The sequence below is a fragment of the Topomyia yanbarensis genome, chromosome 2 (genome assembly GCF_030247195.1).
Source record: "Topomyia yanbarensis strain Yona2022 chromosome 2, ASM3024719v1, whole genome shotgun sequence".
Taxonomy (NCBI): domain Eukaryota; kingdom Metazoa; phylum Arthropoda; class Insecta; order Diptera; family Culicidae; genus Topomyia; species Topomyia yanbarensis.
Genome location: NC_080671.1, coordinates 209057028 through 209077073, shown reverse-complemented (window position 1 = coordinate 209077073; position 20046 = coordinate 209057028). Strand labels below are relative to the sequence as shown.

The window sequence follows — 20046 nt, the reverse complement described above, 5'->3', positions numbered from 1 at the left end:
ATAAACAAAATAAGAATATGTTTTTTTGCGTGGCAAATGAAGCGGATTCTATCCTAGACTTCGTCTGTTATTTGACGATTTTTTAAGGAACAATTAAATAAACAATAAAACAATAAAACAGCATTTACATGTTCGCCAGGTTCAAGGGCGTATTCAACATAATCTGAACTGGAAATGGTACACTGGAACCTCAACTTATTTTATTTTGTCAGTAGAATGTCCTAAATAGCTATCTGAACGTTTATGATATTCGATCTACTGTATCCATTCTATTTGTAGACTCATTGTAATGTGTTTGAAATAACGATCAGAGGCTTTTCAAATTTTAAATATCTTCAAGACATTTATTTATTTCCCTCGACGCTTAACTCGCTATTGTTGAATAAGGCGAATGATAATACTGTTGTTCGCAATATTTTAAAATACACATCGATATATCATTTGCCGTCCTTATCAAATACGAACAACACGCTCATGTCAATTCCCACATGATTATTAATCTTTTTGCCGAATAAAAAGCATAAGTTACACTGCTATGTATAACTTTACCACACTGATATGGTCGGTGTTAAGTCAGACCGGACCAAGTCGCAAAACATCAAAAAATGAGTTAATGATAGCACTGGATAAAGAATTTCTTCATCTACATTCCACTTTTACCAGATTTGAAATATGAAACAATAAACAAGAATTATGGCAAAAATTATTTTCCAATTATAATGTAAAGGAGATGTAAAGGATGCTGCGATTCAAACTTTAAACGTGTTTTTCTTGAAATCAATACACTGTCACTTAGTCCGGTCTGACCTAACACCGACCATGCTTCAAAAATCGTAACGTAATATTAATATTCCTTTTAGGAATATTACTATAAGTAAAAGCTTTGTTAGTGTATCCATACCAACATGCGGACCAAGCCCGAAAAAAGCAATCCAAACAGGCAGTAAAAATATCAAACGAATGCTTTCGTCTGAACTTCAAATCAACGTATCATGCCACCTTGTATTCATGGGACTACGAACGACCGGTAGCGCTGATCGATACATCAACGCGGTTCATGCTATTGTGAGAACGTAATCCAATGATAGCTTTAAACTGCAATAGATTTTTTTGTACCTCGCCCGAATATGGCGTTCATTCAAATGAACGCACTGCCCCCGTTGGTTCGATCGAATATTTTACGAAGGATTGCGCAAAAAGCAATGTGCAAAATGAAATCAGTCGCCGTTCGTGCGTTCACAAAAACGGTCGACAGTCGAGAGCACTGCCCGTAATACATTGGTAACACGCAATGTTACTGTTACAGCTGTTATTGTGCGCAAATTATACTTGCGAGCCATTGCTTTGAAAAACTTCAAAAAATAAACAATACAACAATAAAAATCAGCAAAAATTGGAACGATTTTTTGTTCCGCTTCAAAATTAAATTAAATTCATTAAATAAACTATTAAAAACGATTATATAATACTAATTGTTACTACCGTAGTAAAACAACCAGTATTTAAACTGGTATTGTCACGAATCACATTTCCACTGACAGCACGACCTGACGAAACACGTACGGCAACCATACACTGGGGTACAAATGTACCCCACGCCAACTTTGATACCTGCTTCAACGAAGGCTATAAGCAAACTGGCTATACCATATTTTCCTACTCTTACTAGGAACTCTAAATTGAATTATGGTTGGAGTCCCAGGTCGGTAAATGTCGAATTCTCGTTTCTACACGGCCCCAAAGAAAGCATGGGGTACATTTGTACCCAAGTGCAACGTTCTAAGGTTAATATACTTATTTCTACGATTATCTTTTAAAATCAAAGTTGGTAGTTTTGTTTATCAGATTCTCTCGAAGCTTTTGATATTTCTGCAATAAGCTCATTTAACAGAATTTCAAGTGTTCTCTTGGTTTGTTCTAGACTTTCTCACAGTGAGACAATGATCTTTTGTATAGCCCAGTAGATCGTTGGTGATCAGAGTGCCGAAAAATCCGTAAAATGTACTATTACTATAAATAACAACAATAATGTATTTTGTGAAAGTGGTAATTATCAGCGCTGATTGGTTTGAACAATTCAACCATGCAGCGAGCGTTGCTAGGACCGCCTCTTTCCATCAAATGACTCACATATAAAAGCAGCACATATGAAAAAAATCCTCAGTTTGCTTTCTGACCTCGTAGTAGATGCTACGTTCCGTCAGCTCGAAGCAATATAATCCATGACTGCCGCCAGGCATCATTTCAATGATGTAAAGGCGCACCTATTTTATGCATACAACGATCATCGATAGCATATTTTCTCTCTGCCTCTCGTTTCTTCCGCTGTAAATTTTATGCATTGAACATATTCGGTCTATACACTCATTGAATGCTTACTGGAAGAGTATGCATGAAAATGCATAAAAATCACAGCAGAAGAAAAGAGACGGGAATAGAAAGTGTGCTAACTATGCATATTATTGTTTCTCAGTGTAAATAAACGAATTTCAAGTGTTCGCTGGCGGTGGGGTAGATGGGTGAGAAAGACCCCGCTCTCTTGCTCTTTCAATTATGTGTGGCTGGCGTTCTCAAATAAATTCACCACGGCGCGCGCTCCAAAGTGCACTGCGAAGGAGTGTGCTCTTTTATTAGTTTTCTTCTAGCAAACGGTATTGTGGCTGCGATTTGAAGGAGATTATGTTGGTTTGTTTAATACTGATATAATTTTCTGTTGATGGTTTGATTCTGGGGGCAAACTGGGAAACGCGAAACGGGATTTTCACTGCTCTACAAGTGAAATGCTCCGTTAAAAGTAATGTCCTGGTTCTACATTTGTTGTCGGTTATTATCATACGTGACAATTGCAGGGTTATTGCGAAGAAACCTGGTTGGTTAAGGTTTGAATATATTATTTTTATAGGACATCCGCCTGAACTCTCTAATGCTGACATTCCACGCGTAAATGCCCTTCTACTGGCTTTTAAATGTGGAGCGAGTCCAAATAGTATTTGTTATCCAATTTGGCCTTTAATTTATTTCATTTGTGCATGCCATGCTTTAAAGTGTCCTATTTCTAAAATAAAGCAGCTAGATGAATGCCTTTTGATCCCACTATACATATGTGTAATGAAATATTTAATAAAGTGAGTAATAAAGGTAGTACTATCCACTTGAAAAAATTATCCACTGGAAACTTGGGAACAAACCTAGCAGTTGAATTTTGCCATACATGTGTTCGAGCGGACGTTTGCAAGTTTCGAAGTAGGACCGAAATTTCATTTGCATAAACGCATCGCAAGTGATGTACGTGTAGGTCATGCATATATATGTATAAATAACAAAAATACTTGATAGATGAATTTAATGCAACCATGCAAAAGATAGTAAAAATTACAGCAATCAAATTACCAGCCCAAGTATTCTACTACACTAAAGTGGCCTATTTCTAAAATAAAGCAGCTAGACGAATGCCTTTTGATCCCACTATACATATGTGTAATGAAATATTTAATAATGTGAGTAATAAAGGTAGTACTATCCACTTGAAAAAATTATCCACTGGAAACTTGGGAACAAACCTAGCAGTTGAATTTTGCCATACATGTGTTCGAGCGGACGTTTGTAAGTTTCGAAGTAGGACCGAAATTTCATTTGCATGAACGCATCGCAAGTGATGTACGTGTAGGTCATGCATATATATGTATAAATAACAAAAATACTTGATAGATGAATTTAATGCAACCATGCAAAAGATAGTAAAAATTACAGCAATCAAATTACCAGCCCAAGTATTCTACTACACTTCGGTTATGTCTCTGACATTACCTACCCATCTTTTTTTTTATTTATTTGACCTGAGCTTGGTTCTCGGAAGGGCTCCCAGTCAGAATCACTCATTACAATTGCAAATAAGATGGCAAATGTCACCCACTAAAACACTGATTGTGATATTGATGCAGGGACGTGGATAGCGTGTATACGAGCGTATATCGTCGCTGTTGTGCTATCTTATGACAAGCGCCATTTAGCACTTTTCGAGAAAAACGATTTTTAAAGTTTGAGATTGAATATCTTAAAATTTATAAATGTTGGAAGCTTTTCGGAGAAGGCATTCGATGCTTCTATCTTTTCTGAATTAATCTCTCGATTTGTGCGAAGATTGGTTGACTATATTTACAGTTTTGTAAACCAAAGTCGCTCGCATACGTGTCATAAGTGTATATTGATGATAAAATATGTATGACGTGTCACAAATGTACACAGAAGATTTCATATAAAAATGAATCATAACAGATTCGTAAAATTATGAGTTAGAGATAGCTATGTCCAATACTATACTTTTCCATGCGATAGCAGCAATATCAGGTTACAAAATGATGGTATTGGAACACAAAGTTTTCCCAATTTTCCTCCTTCATTCGGGAAAAACAATAAACAAAAGTTGGTTCCATCAACAATTTAGAGACAATATATATCAAACAATGTTATTGTTGTCTGGCGACTAGTAGAAACAAATATTCTTCTTGCATAATCCATCATTACATTTCGGTATACTTTCCAAAACTAGTGGAAATCTTCAAAGGAAATTTGTTCAATAATGTTGAAAATGTAAGCCAACAATTCTCAGAAAAAAACTATGGTAGAAAAAGTTTTGCTCCCGAGACAAGAACCTAGCTAATGGTTATGGTTGATCTGCATAGAAATTACCTATGTCATCAGAGACCTCTGTTGGCATGCTATAAGCTTTTTGGCTTATAGCAAGCCAACAAACTGAGAATGTTGTCTCTTTTTTCTTTGTCATAAGATAGCACAACTCGATCACTCGAGAAATTGGCGCTTGTCATAATCGTGTTTCGCTATATCTCAGTAACCCAGCAGAATTTCAAAATTCTGAAAACGCGACTTTATAGAGATTTTAAAATTTAGTAACACGGCATATCTAACTCAGTTCACCTCAAAATGGCGTTTGTCATAAGATAGCACAACAGCGACGATATATGTTCGCGTTTGGGACCGCGTTTATAAATTTATAAGTGCCAAAACGCTCAACGTTTTAGAGATCGCAGGCGTAGGTGTGTATAGATGAGCGGGAAGGTCTCGAGCATTTGTACGTTAACACGTTTGATCAGTGTGTTAGCGTGTAAGTAATATTGCACTGATAAATTCAATTGTAAACTGTGTGGCCATTCGCATATTAGCGTGGTTTATTGAATGATCGCGCTGACTATGAAACTGGTGCTTAATTTCGTGTGCACGGTTCAGTTGCTAGAAGAGAGTGAGCTCCTTCATATCACTAGAGTTCCCACCCTCATACTTCATGTCTAGTGTAAATGAGCATTTTTTTAGAATGGTCCTGTTAAAGGCATGGACCTATGCTTCTAAGGCCGACGCTGTGATGTTGTACTTCTTGCAGGACTGGAGCTAAGAAAACTTGGAAAAGCGGTCATCTTACAAAACGAAAATAGCAGTTTTTCTCAGACTGTTGGAAAAAACTTCATGAAAATGAATCAATGTGTTCGGGACATTGGTAGAGTACTATTGATTGATTTTCATGAAACAGGTGTGAGAAAAAAATGCTTTTTTTCGGTTTTTCCAAGATGGCTGCTTTTCCAAGTTTATATAACCGCACAGTTGTTAGCATATTACGGTTCAGATGATGAGAGAAAGTGACCTGCCCGTCCTCACTGGAGTCCCCAGTTATGGCTCCCTGAAAGTTGTTGTCTAGTGTATATAAGCTCCGTATTTTAGACAACTCCCAGACGAATATGATTCATGATTTCGTGAACTACCCTCTAGTTGTATGTTGGCACTTAAGACCTCGTTTATAAATTCGTAGTTGACTTAATTCATGATTGCGGGGACATGGGCGTAGGTATACGCGAATGACCCCGAACTAGTTTTGAAATATCGTGAAAAACTCGAGCGCGTGTTTCTTATTGTGGCCCTAAGACAAGACGAGACAATTGGCTTCTTATTTTTGGTTTTCTTGCTTTTTTGTGCCCTGCTGAATAATGAATGACAGTTGACTGTATGCGACTAGCGATGTTGGCAGTGCAGCCAATTTCTTTTTCATATTTAGATATGTTGCTATAATACACAATGTCCGTTTCACTAACAAACATTTCGCCATATCAAACACTACATATTTCTAGAAAATCTGGCCAGCATATCATATCAGACCGCACGAACAAAACTAACATTCATAAATCTATTCGACTCACCCTTCCGCAATCTTGCCATGTGAACGACTCATTAAAGAACAGTCTGCAGACTAGCCACTTTTTATTTAATTTATTTAATCATACACGAGAATAGTGAATTTGAATATTGCAAATACGCTAACAGATTAACGTCACAAATACACATATAAATACAAATGTTCTTCAAAAAGAATTCGAAAAGATTTTGATTCATATGAATTCTATTGACAGGTATTCGATCGGAAGGAAACTAATATATGAATGGTAAACAAATGATTAATGTGTCGAGTCTTTATTCAAATATTCAGCGTTATTTAGTATATTAAATATTTACGATACAGAATTGACGAATTCAAATTATTTTATTAGGCAACGTGTATTGATCATGATGCCAGCACTGCGAAATGGGCCCTGTGATAACGAAAACAGTACCCCATTAGTCAAATTCGAAGACATCATTTGGGCTCCACGCTGACTCCAGAAATCGCTTACCAGTTGGCTTGTCTTGTCTTAGTTGTGCCCGTTCTTTTCATAGTGAGAGCGGTCATATGTCACTGGTTCGCTAGCACGTTTGTGATTTCGCGCAAACTAATGCGTGTAGTCGTTTGCATATTCCAGTTTGCTTTTGAGTGTAGATCGGCAATAAATAATTGAAATGAAATATGAAAAAGACTAAAACATACAGTACTTAAAAAAAGAAGATTAGTATTCCGAACACCATAGAAATAGTACAAACTCTATCAGGTTGAACAATGGTTTGGGCTGGTGAAGGTAGGAAGAGGCATGCAACATGAAAAAGTCCAATAAGTCCTCCAGGCCTCCTCGATGCACCACTATCGGGGCGTATTGCAACGAACGATGCAAAATGCCTACGGCTGTGATTTTTCTGCCTACATTCTCCTTTCTAAATCGACGCTGCTGTCGTTCGCTACTGTAGGACACTCAGCGCTGTACGGCAGACTGTAAGCAAAGCAGTAACATGACAAAAAATACTGCCCCCAGTACAGCCACCAGCCGCGAGCGGTACAGCTTCTCTTTCCTTATTTTAAACTTTTTAATATTTTTAATCTATTCAATATTTTTAATAACAAACCAGGACAATAAATGCGGTTCATTTACGCCACGACCGGCATCAACGCTTTCGTATGCGAGCCTCTCCATTTGACTATGCAGAGAGATGTGTACAAAGCGAGAGAACAAACTTTACTATCCCGAGCAAACGAAAAGCCCATAATACACCAATGCTCATGGGGCTTGACATGGGTGTTTGAAATGGGTTCAACCCATGAAAACACCATCACCATGGTCCGGTAGATCCCATATAAAATGTCATATGTTGGTGTATTTATGGGTTATTGAGACCATTTTATGGTATCTTGATGGTTGTGAATTTTGGCACGGACTATGTTTAAGGTCTTTTCAAGGGGCTATGTGGTGTTTGAACCCATGAGTATTTGCTCGGGATGCCACACTCTCACCGAGCAGTCGGAGTACAGCAGCGAAACAAAAATGTATTTTACTGCTGTACGGAAAAGTGTACTCGGTTTGGTTACCGGTCTGGCAAGAGCAGTAGTGATGCGTCGCTGTAGCGGGCTGTACGGGTTGTGCAAATGTAAATGTACCGGAAAAATGTAGTTTACTGGTACCGCTCACATCCCTGATTGCAACCAACATCTCAAAGCAACTTTCTATTAGAGGTTAATATGAAAAATTTCAAATATGTTTAATGGAAAAAGAGTGCCTATTTTCCTAGTTTATACTTAACATGGAGATTTATAAAAAATAGTCGGTTATTACATACAGTGAATATTTTCAAAGATATAGAAATTTCTCCAACACGTTTGATAACTGAACGTGAAGAATAGGTTGCATTCTACTAACAGGAAGAAATTTGGGACTATTTGTTTGTTTTGCTACTGATATATAACCTTCATCCACAAGGGGCTTATATTGCCTCACCTTCCCCTATTTATTTTTTCAATGTATGTATAGTGGATAAAAGGCAAAATATTCATGTGATTGAGTTAAACTATACTAACATTTTAATTACAGAGAATTCATATTCAAAAACGCTTTTAATCCACCTAACAGTGTGATGAGACATTTCTTATAACTCTCATCACCCTCTTCGGATATTATATCGTTTGAGAACATTTAGAACTTGATGCTTCGCGATGTTTTGATAACACATACTACATGGGATAGTGGCAGGACTCAGAGAATCGCTCAAATCAGCATAGGACAACATCAGTGCTAGAAATCTCAAACCAAATCAATGGGAAAGCGAAAAAATGGCCCATAAAATATCTAAATTGTGGTGGGAAAACTGAATTTTCCTAAAGGGGTTATATATTGTACTGAGTCAAAAAAATCGATTTTTTTTTTAATCGATTTGAAGTTTATACTTTACTCAAATTTCCAACGCGACTGAGAACTAAGAAATCAACGCTTTTTCGTGAAAAGGGCGATACTAGCAGTGATACCATTCAAAGAAAATCAACAGTGAATATTTCCAGACTTGGTTTCCTTTCCTATTTAAGAGCTATTGTGTTTTTTACATCCTAGATTGCATGATTCAGTGATCGAAACCCAAAACTTCATAAAGTACTTGAAATTATAAAATTAAAATTTGTTTTTGATAACTGAACAACAAAACTGGCAAAACTGATGTCGTTGTCACAATGATTTTCACTTAACATCATTATTCGACATATCGATGAAAGCTACGAAAAACAACATCGCAGCCTATGTCAATGAACTGACCACCGATATGACACGCGAGTTGAAACAAATTTGTTCAACACGCGAGTTAAAACAAATTCAAACACGCGAGCTGAAACAAATTTGTTCAAATTGAAAAGGTCAGCAGCGTGATAATTGACATGGCTAACAACTATTCGGCACAGAATATGAGTTATGTAAACCCAACTTTCACGGATGATATTATCGCTGAGTTAAAGCAAATTTCTAGCGCAGTAAACTCACTGGAACAAAAGACTGTTGCTTCACCCACAACAGATTCCTCCGCTAGTTTAGAGGCTGAGATGTCCGTCGAGGCAGCCAGTAACTCAGGCTGGCGTTTCCTTGGCAACTCTAAGGTATGGAAGGCTGATTGGTCCGAATACGACGCACGTAAATTGCGTCGTCTCAATCAACAAAAAGCGGCGGAGAAAGCAAGAATAAAGAAGAAACGGAATCAACAGAGGCCCGCTAATGCACTTGACACCACCCGTAACAGTAATAATACCAAGCGTCGCAAGAATCACGGTTACAAGCACCACACAATTTTCGACAAAAATAACGGATGTAATTACAACCACAGCAGATTTGCGTACCATGATAACAAACGCCGCGACATCGACAGTCTTCCGTTGGATAGAGAGCTACTGGCTGAGGCAAAGAAACGTTTTTCGAGGCCACCTTCAACTTCGTTCAGACCTACCATTGCATTCCAGAGAGGCGATGTTTTAAACCCGTGCCCTACCGACCAACCTAGCACCTCACATCGAACAGCTGCTGCCACACCTATGTACCCCTCCGGAATTGGCGCCTGTCAGTGTTTTTGCCGCTATCGACGCGCTCATTAGAGCAAGATAATAATGAATTGACAAATCATATTGCGCTTCAAGATGAAGAAGAGGAAGAGCTAGGTCTAATTAATTCCCATTCAACTAACACTTCTCCAAGAGAATCTCAGTCAAGAACAGAAATCTTGGTCTATTGCCAAAACTTTAACCGCATGAAAAGTGCAGCTAAGATGAATGTGATTCAAAACAAAATATTAGGTTGTCATTATTCCGTAATTTTAGCAACTGAGACTAGTTGGGACGAAACAGTGAGAAGTGAAGAAGTTTTCGGGAGCAATTACAATGTCTTTAGGGATGACCGTGATTGTCATGTATCTGGTAAGAAGTCAGGAGGGGCGCTTTGATTGCGATTTCAGCAAAACTAAATGCAGAAGTTATCAAAACTATAAAATCAAAAGAATTCGAGCATGTGTGGGTGAAAGTACATGTTAAAGACGAAACTCACGTTTTCGCTTCGGTGTATTTTCCTCCAAATTTTGCTCGAAAAACGACTTACGAAAAGTTTTATCATGCTGCTGAATGCATTATTAATAGTCTTTCCCCGCACGTAAAAGTTCACATGTATGGCGATTTCAATCAACGCGGTATTGATTTCATACCAGATGCTGATAATGAGAGCATCCTACTTCCTGTTGTAGGGGAAAATGAAACTTTGCAGTTCATTTGCGATAAATCTGCCAGTTTAGGACTTAATCAAATAAATCACATAAGAAATCGGCGACATTGCTATTTAGATTTATTAATGACGAATATAGACGAAGACTTCTGTGTAACGGAATCACTTACTCCCTTATGGAAGAATGAAGCTTAGGGGCCGTACACAAATGACGTAGCTTTTTTTCGGCGATTTTTGACCCCTCCCACCCCCCTCGTAGCATTTGGTCACAAAATTCTAACCACCCCCTCATAAATAACGTAGCATTTACCTATCCCCTACCCCTTGTCCTATGCAAAGCGATCGGGGGATGAAAACAAATTACAAATGTTTTTCAATTATTTTAAATACATGTCCTTTCAAAATGTTTGACAACTTTTATCATCATTTTCATTATAACAGCAAATCGCGTGTAAAATAAGCCCATTTCATGACAAATATAGTGTTGATAGTTTTGTTTTGAATTTTATATGTCAAAGGTAGCATGAAGAGAAGTTCTCTCAGTTCACAATCCTGCAGCTGCCAATGATTCTAAGAAGCATACGTTCATCCAAATTACTAAATTTTGTTTGGTTGAATCCGAAGTGAAAATTTAATGCAGCTTCCAAACTAAGTCTACTAGTTAGAAACATTAGCTAACTAATGTAGCAAGTTAAATCCGCATACAAAATCTTTTCGTATTTTTGCTAACTTGTAATTCCGCGAGTCGTAAAATTTATCTCATGAAAAACCGCATCAAAAGTAACTTGTTTGAATTTAAATTTATTTCTCTTGAAAATGGAGGATCATTAAACTGTTTTCTCTAAACAATGGGTTTTAAACTTAATGCTACGTCGCACAACTTCTGACCCTACCCTCCCCCTCGTCACACTTCGTCACAAATTTGGTATACCCTCCCTACCCCCCAAAATGCTACGTCATTTATGCATGGCCCCTTATCATACAGCCATTGAGTTTTCTATATTCGTGCATGTTAACGACAGACCTGGTGATAGTGAATTTGAGGAGGTATTTGATTACGAGTCCGCTAACTATGAAAACTTGAGGCAAAAAATTAATGCAATAAACTGGCAAATGATTTTAAGAAATGAAGAAAATGTTGAAGCTGCCGTAGACATCTTCTACAAAATATTATTTGAAGTCATTCACGAAGATATACCATTGAAAAGAAGAAGGCGTTACTATAACTCAAAACATCCCATCTGGTTTAATAGAGAAATCAAAAATTTTAAAAATCGTAAGCAGAAAGCACACAAAATCTACAAAAAATACAACAGCGAAGATAACTTAACAAACTATTTAAATCTATGCGATCAATTGAACCTTGCCATTGATATCGCGTTTGAAGAGTACAATGCAAGAACAGAACGCAATATAAAAACTTGCCCAAAAAACTTCTTTAATTACGTAAAAACTAAAATAAAATCGGATTATTTCCCAACAGAAATGCATCTTGATGGAAAGGTAGGCGATAACTCAGAGGAAATCTGCAATCTTTTTGCAACATTCTTCCAGGAAGTTTACACTACATTTGCAGAGAAGGATCGAGAGCGTGAATACTTTTCATTCCTCCCAGAACTTTCAAGAGATATTAACATTAAACAGATAAAAGTACATACAATCATGGATGCCTTTAAAAACTTGGATAGCTCTAAAAGCCCTGGACCTGATGGCGTTCCACCGGTGTTTTTAAAAACTTTGTCAATAGAACTAACCGCTCCTTTATTTTGGCTTTTTAACATGTCTCTAGAATCAGGTTGTTTTCCTAAAACATGGAAAAGCTCTTTCCTAGTTTCAATTTTTTTAAATGGTAAAAAATCCGATGTGCGTAACTATCGTGGAATAGCTATCATCTCGTGCATTTCCAAGATTTTCGAGGCGATTGTTAATGAAAATTTATTCCACCAAATCAAGAACAGAATTACCCATGTGCAACATGGTTTTCTCAAAGGGCGTTCTACAAGTACAAATCTACTCGAATTCATTAACTACACATTAACAGCAATGGATAACGGAAACCACGTTGAAGCTCTTTATACAGATTTTAGCAAAGCATTTGATCGCATCGACATACCCATGCTACTTTTTAAATTAGAAAAAATAGGGTTTGAGCCTGGACTTCTTACATGGGTACAATCATATCTTACAAATCGTGAACAAGCTGTTAGATTTAAAGGGATAAAATCAATCCCAATTCAAGTTACATCAGGAGTCCCTCAAGGGTCTCATTTGGGCCCGCTATTCTTTATTTTATTTGTTAACGACATTTCCTTCATTCTAAAAAATGTAAAAGTTCTTATATATGCTGATGATATGAAACTATTTCTAGAAATAAGAAATGGTGAAGACTTTCAGACTTTTCAAAACGAAGTAAATATATTTTATACATGGTGTAATAAAAGCCTTCTGAAACTGAATGTAAAAAAATGTAATTCCGTAACATTGAGTAGAAAGAATAATATACAGAACAATAGAATCTTATTGGGAAATCAACAAGTAGAAAAGTGTGACAGAATAAGAGATCTAGGAGTTATTATAGATTCCAAAATAACATTCATAGATCATTATAACACAATAATTAACAAAGCAAACAGCACACTAGGTTTTATTAAACGCTTCAGCTATAATTTCCAAGATCCCTACACAATAAAAACATTATATGTAGCCTATGTGCGTTCAACACTAGAATATTGTAGTATAGTTTGGTCGCCTTTTTCAGCAACGCATGCAAACCGGATAGAATCAGTACAAAAGCAGTTTTTGATGTTCGCTCTTCGTAAACTAGGTTGGACTGAACTACATTTGCCATCTTATGAAGCACGGTGCATGCTAATTGACATTCAAACCTTGAAAGATCGTCGTGAATTTTCTATGGTATCATTTGTAAACGACATTGTATCACATCGTATTGATTCAATCGAACTTTTATCGAAACTAAATTTTTATGCTCCTTCTCGACAACTACGTAACCGCAGCATCTTTTGCACAATTCGCCATCGCACTAATTATGCCAAGTTTGGCCCTTTAAACCAAATGATGAATATTTACAACAAACATTGCGAAAGCATTGACTTCACTATGTCGAAAACAAAACTTAAGCAGCAGTTTAAAGTAAAGCAAAATTTTAACTAGTGTTAAGTTAGTTTAAAAATTATTGTAAGAAACCGGTCTACATCTGATTGATGACTTGAAATAAATAAATTAATAAATAAATAAATATTGAAATTGACAAAATATACGATACTATCGCCCCTTTGGCGATTGTTTACTTTTTCGGTCCCACCTATCAGCATTGAAGTATCGCCCTTACGTTTTTTTACAATAACTACCGTTCTGCACCACCGATTTCGTCCGTGTTTTTTCAATTGCGATCATTGTTACTATTTACAGCTGGTATCAGCTTGATAATCCTAAAAAAATACGAAAATAACAGTTTCGCCTCTAAACTGCTAGCAAAAAATGTATCGCCCTGTTTGTTTGCATGGAGCGTGGAGGGCGAAACTTTAAATAAACAAACAAAAATACAGTTTCGCCCGTTGAATTTTTTGCTGTAGTTTAAGAAAGCAATATCGTAGAATCAAAATTTTTAGGTTAATTTGTTGCGTTTCAAAGCCTTCATTCGCATGTATGAAAAAAGCCTTATGTTTACATTTATAAGTATCGCCCTTTTCACAAAAAAAGCGTTGAAATGAAATCGCAGCTCCTGATATCACGCTATCTCTGAAGTGCATGCGTGCATAGTTCCAAATTTTATTTCGACATCGACTTTTTCTAAAGGTGACTTCCCAGTAGTATCCTTGATTTGAATTATTATCGCTAATCCTAATGCCAAATAACAAACGAAAACCTCTCGAAAACGAACCGTTTGGGAAAGTCATCATCATTACTGGAATTTTCATTTTCACGAATTTTTTCGATAACCTTCCGTCACTTGCGTTAAAGCACTGGGTGCACAGTGCTCTGAAAATCTAGCGAAATCGTCTTAGGGCACCAGCGGGTCTAATTCAGAGCTATCTGCGCGGCGAGTTAAATCTGTAAAGAATACTAAAAATTTATTTCTATTCCATAATTTTCAGTTCAGCAATTCGAGAGATCGTGCTCACCGCAAGCCATGAAAAATGTGAAGCGATGGTCACTATTTATTTAAAAATCACGGTTAAATAAAAAATTAAACTATTAAAAAATTTCAAATAGTTTATAATTTCAGTATTTTCTCTATCTGCAACATATAAACCCTTAAGTATACCAATTAATTGGTATACGAATTGGAATAGGTTCGCCAAATTTAAGAAGAAGTCTATAAAATAACCCATTGAAAGCTACCTAAAAATTGTTGTAGTTCGATGAAATGAAAAAATCCCCAAAAATGAAATGTTCCTATTAATGTGAAACACAGTGAATAATACATACAATAAAGACCCATTTCTATCAATCTCATGGTGTATTTTAGGCTAACAAAATGGGGACATTGACTAAATCGGGCAATATTTTTTTTTCTTTATAATAAACTGAAGCTGTTAAAATATTCTTTCTGATTATGATGAACTTTTTATTTTTGCATATTTCCATCTTCATGATAAGGAAAACATGCTCAAGAAAGGATTTACTCGAATTCAGTCTTGTTCGTCTGCTAGAGCCCATCAAACATATGTTCATATTTGGCTGATAAAATCGGGGTTTCAATCTATCTATCTTCTATATATATATATATATATAAAAATCAGTGTATGTTTGTATGTATGTCCGCTAACTACTTCTAAACTACAAGTCCGATCTTGAAGAAAATTGGCACACGTATTCTTTCCCCCAAGAAGATGTTCATGGTAAGTTTTTTTTTTTTTGGGGGGGGTACACTTAGCTTTAGGGGGGGGGGGGTTGTTTTTCAGGCAAAGAATTATTTATATCTCCATATTTATTAGTATTTGACATATGTATTTCTCCCACTGAGCCGATGGCTGATGGGAGTGGACCAAGAAAGGGGGGGGAGGGTTCTGAAGTAATCCTTATCTATTCATTCAATGTGATTATTAGCGATGAATTCAATTTTGACATAAGTATTTCTTCCACTAAGGAGATAGTCATAGGGTGGTTTTTGTGCACGACGGGTAGGGTGAGAAGTACCTAAGCCGAGGAAAAGGAGAGGGGGGGCGGGGTGTACTGAAGAACTTTTTTTAGCTACATATATTATATAGGATTTGGCATAAGTATTTCTTCCAACAAGTACATGATTGTTGGTTTCGAAATCTGAAGGAGAGGGAGGGTTTCTGATGCAATATCTGTCAATTACTTCAAAAATCTACAGTTTTGTTGCATGTATGTTTACCAACACATAAATGGAATGGCAAGAATTTATTTGATAGAGATCTATTACGCGAATGACAGCATAATACTGATGAATTGCAATAATTTGTCGAAAATTAAATTGAAAATTGCACTGGCGATCGCTTCATCTGAAGTTAAATCAACATTGCTGGATGATGGACGAACAGCTCTGCCCTAAAATACGTAAAAACGTTACAATATCAATCAAAATTCGGGTGTAAGCAAAATGCTGAAAGAATACAACACTTTTATATAGGACGAATTCACGATGACCATAAAAGGGACCAATCGTATATTTGGTGGCGTGGTCGGCGATCTTTGTCAAATTTTACCCGTTAGTCGACACCTACTGATGAAATCAGTTCTTGCTTAAGAGGGTAGGATTATTGTTGAAAAAAATATCGTACTCAAAAAATGCAACATTTAAGCAATATTTTCCTAAATGTTCACCGCAAAATATTGAAAATTGGGTGTGTTACAGTGAATCTTAAGGATACACCTCGAATAAATGCGATGTACAGCATAACTCAAAATCTACTGAACCAAATTGTTTGAAATTTTGCACAGTTCTCCTTCATATCATAACATTATTAAAGATCATAACTTTGTTCACAAAAATAAGTTTTATTACCCACGTCCATCAACACTCCGTTATATTTTTATATTTTATATTTAATCGAAAGAAAAAAGTTCTTTCTACGAATTTTTGCGATTAAGGAAGTTAAATTGACCTAAAAATATTCGAAAATTGACAATAACTTTGTTGTTTCGAGAGCTACAGATTCATCGTTGTTATAAAAATGTGTATTTTATCGCTTTTAACAACTTTATAGAAGACACTTTTAATAATAAAAAGTAATCGTAAAAAGTTATATTCGAAAAACTGTTTTAAGGGGTCTATCCCAAGTAAACCTACATATCTCGCTACAGTTACTATATTGAGCTTTAGTATCTTCAGTAAAGTTTATCACAATAATATTTTCTAGAACTTTACTGAAGACAGCGAGCTTCTAGCAAAATTATTTGGGGAAATAAATTTTCTATCTCACTTTTAGAGGATTACTCACTCAATTCATTATATCAAAAGATGCATCTATATTTTTTATCTAGAAACTTCTTCGAAAAAATCCATTCTCCAAAACCAATGATTCAGGAGTTATTGAATTTTGATTGTGAAAACGTCGTTTTGCAACACTGTGCACCACATGTGTTGCAATTGAAATTTTGTGTGCCTATTATATTAGTTACTGCGCAACATCGAACCACCACAACTGTGCTTTAGTTGAAAAATTTCATTTAAGCGACCATTGTAACTAGAAAATATAAAGGATGTACTGCTACCTCGAATTCGAATGATACCAAAGAATTTCAAACGATTGTGTGTAGGAAAACAGAGCAATTTATTTAATTGTGCTCCAGGTGGTCAAACTAAGAACATTGTCTATCCGCGAGAATTACAATAAGTTTCTTCTTAGTAACAAAAATATTTGTTATTTTTAGTTATATATTTCGTTATTTTAAATATATATTTCGTTTAGTCGAAGCGGGTGTAGTGAAGCGCACCTGGTTACAGCTAGTGTATTATAATAGACGTTCAGCATTCGAAGAAGTTTCTTGTGAACGAGTGTAAAACGACTTTGTTTCTACTTACTTGAAGTCAGCGGCGTAGCCAGAAATTCGGTTTGGTGGGGGTTTGGTGAAAATCGATCATACTGTCCAAACGGCATAATTCCGAAACCGTATTTTTTGAAGTTTTAAAATTATGCAGAATTAGTTTTTCAGAAAATAGTAACAGAGTTCGTGTCTTTGGCGAATTTGTTGAGACTTTATTGTAGTCATGAATATTAACCTGAGAAAATTCACCATAAATACTTCTTGGACGATATACCGGCAAAATTATTTTATCAAATGATGCGCTGTTTAACGTTTGTAAAAGTCATCGAAGATACTAAACCTCCGAAATTGGCGGTTTCAAAATGATGCTATCTTGACCTTAAATTACTGTTTTTGAGCATTTGACCAATACATATAATTGGTCATACAACAAAAATCAAATGCTCATCAAAATCGATCAGAACTTGCTAGAGTCGAATGGAAATCGTCATTTTTCATAAATTTCTCTCTACATTCGGAAAGTGTTATCCTCGTTATTAATCATATTACGTTTTCGTCTCAAAGCGACGCATTCCCAAAATAAAAACCTGTTTTAATCCACCTAGTGGTGCAATTGTGCTTTTCTCATTTGTCCAGACTACGATTCCATGGCTGGTTATGTTCAATACAATGGTGGAAATGAATATTACATGTTCAGTACGATTTGCACATACATACAATGGATCGACAGCCATGATCTTGAGATACTATGTGATACTGAAACATCGCTTGAAACCAGCGACGGACCATGGAGAAAGATCCGGGAGGTCCAGGCCCTGCCGAAAATTTTCAACTTGTTAAGAAATTTTAAACTAGTTTTAATTTTAAAGTAGCAACCCCTCACTGCATACTCCCTCCGGGCCGGTATGATTGACGATTTTTAGAGTGATTGCATAACCTTTCTATATGAGAAAGGCAAAAATGTACCAAAGTCCAAAAAAGTCAATTTTTGTCAAACATTTCAATGTTTCATGCATTTTAAAGTCATTTGGCATCAAAAATACAAATTTGATTTTGAAAATTTTTCATTTCAGTTTATATGGGAATTTGCTGTGTGATTGCACTCTTCAACTCGTAACTCCGGAACCGGAAGTTCAATCAATAGAAAATTCAATAGCAGCCGATGGGAAGGTTGTACCTTTCATTTGAGACTAAGTTTGTGCAGATTGGTCCAGCGATCTCTGAGAAACAGAGGTCACATTTTTTTCCACATACATACACACACAGACATTTTCCGATCTCGACGAACTCAGTCGATTGGCATATGACACTCGGCCCTCCGGGTCGGGATTAGATTGACGAATTTTAGAGTGAATGAGAAAGGCAAAAACATTTTTAGCAAATGTTGAAAGTTATGCATTTTTTTGGTGAGCAGTTCTATGTTTCATAGACATTAAATCAATTTTAACTTCGCTTCCTATTAAATAAAGACCCTTATTACAGTACATCTCTACAAAAACGAGCTCAATTTGAAAATAAATCTGAGGATTATGATTGATTACAGAACTCAGGAATTTTCTATTGGAATGTTTTCAGGCAGGAATTTGATATTGATGCAATTAGACAACTGTGAAATCAAGACGAATAGATCAGTTACATATCAGGACCCCATTCCGACAATTTATCAAAAGTCCTCATGATGTTTACAACCACAGGTTATCAATGTACGGATCAGATAATTGTTATTGTAATATTGAATTGAATCAGTCAGCATCAATAAATTTTCAACTTCAAACCAATATTTTATTTGGGTGTGGTGGGGGGGGGGGGGGGTTGTATGGTGTTAAACCCTAAAACCTTCTCTTGGCTACGCCGTTGCTTGGAGTTATTTATTTCGCTTTTCATTTTCCGATATGTTTCAGATCGATCCGATGGTTATAAGCAGAGGTGGGAAAAACCGGTTTAGTACCGGTGCGGTAAACCAAACTTTCACACGATTTTGTGTTTCCTTTACATCGTGTGCGGTCTTACCGCTGGTTGTGTTTCAACGAGACACGAAAACCAAACCGAGTTTCGTTTACACAGCACCGTGGTTTGGTTTTGATTTTCGTTTACCGGTGCACGAGTATGAAACGAAACACGAGAATACCGAAACCAAACTTCGGCTGTGTTGCGGTTGTGTATTCGGGTTGATGTTTATCGGCTATGCTAGTGCTGCCAGCATTTTTATTAGAAATTCAGTGCATATTTATTTTAGATATAATGTCAGGTATTTTTCGGTAATTGAAAAATTATTCTGAGACATCTTCCATGTACAACAAAAATGTTCCTCGTCGTTTTGGAAGAAAATAAATGACTTACCTTAACTCAATATTACGGCATTTTCATGATGATTTATCATCAGGAACTTTGCAATATGGGTATGTTTGGTATGGGGAACTGCCCAAAAATCGAAAGTAAAAGGAAGTTTATTAGCCTTCGCTATTTTTATATGAGAGACTGAAAGCAAGAGTGGATTAAAATTTTGTTCAGAGCAAAAGTGGGTTAAAATATTCCCTTAGATCCGAAATGCTATATTTATCAAAACTTCAGGCAAAAGCGGGTTAAATATCATTTAGCGCAAAAATTGTTCGACAAAATTTTCGGAGCAAGAATGGTATAGAATATTAACCCATTTTTGCGGTACGAAAATAATACATAGGTTCAT

The 20046-nt window shown here is 36.2% G+C and overlaps 1 protein-coding gene across 5 annotated transcripts in view; it reads right to left on the bottom strand.

The window, feature by feature from the left end:
• The window catches only part of LOC131682806 (ras-specific guanine nucleotide-releasing factor RalGPS1), a 406032-nt gene that overhangs the window by 13542 nt on the left and 372444 nt on the right, over window positions 1-20046 (bottom strand). The window lies entirely within an intron of this gene.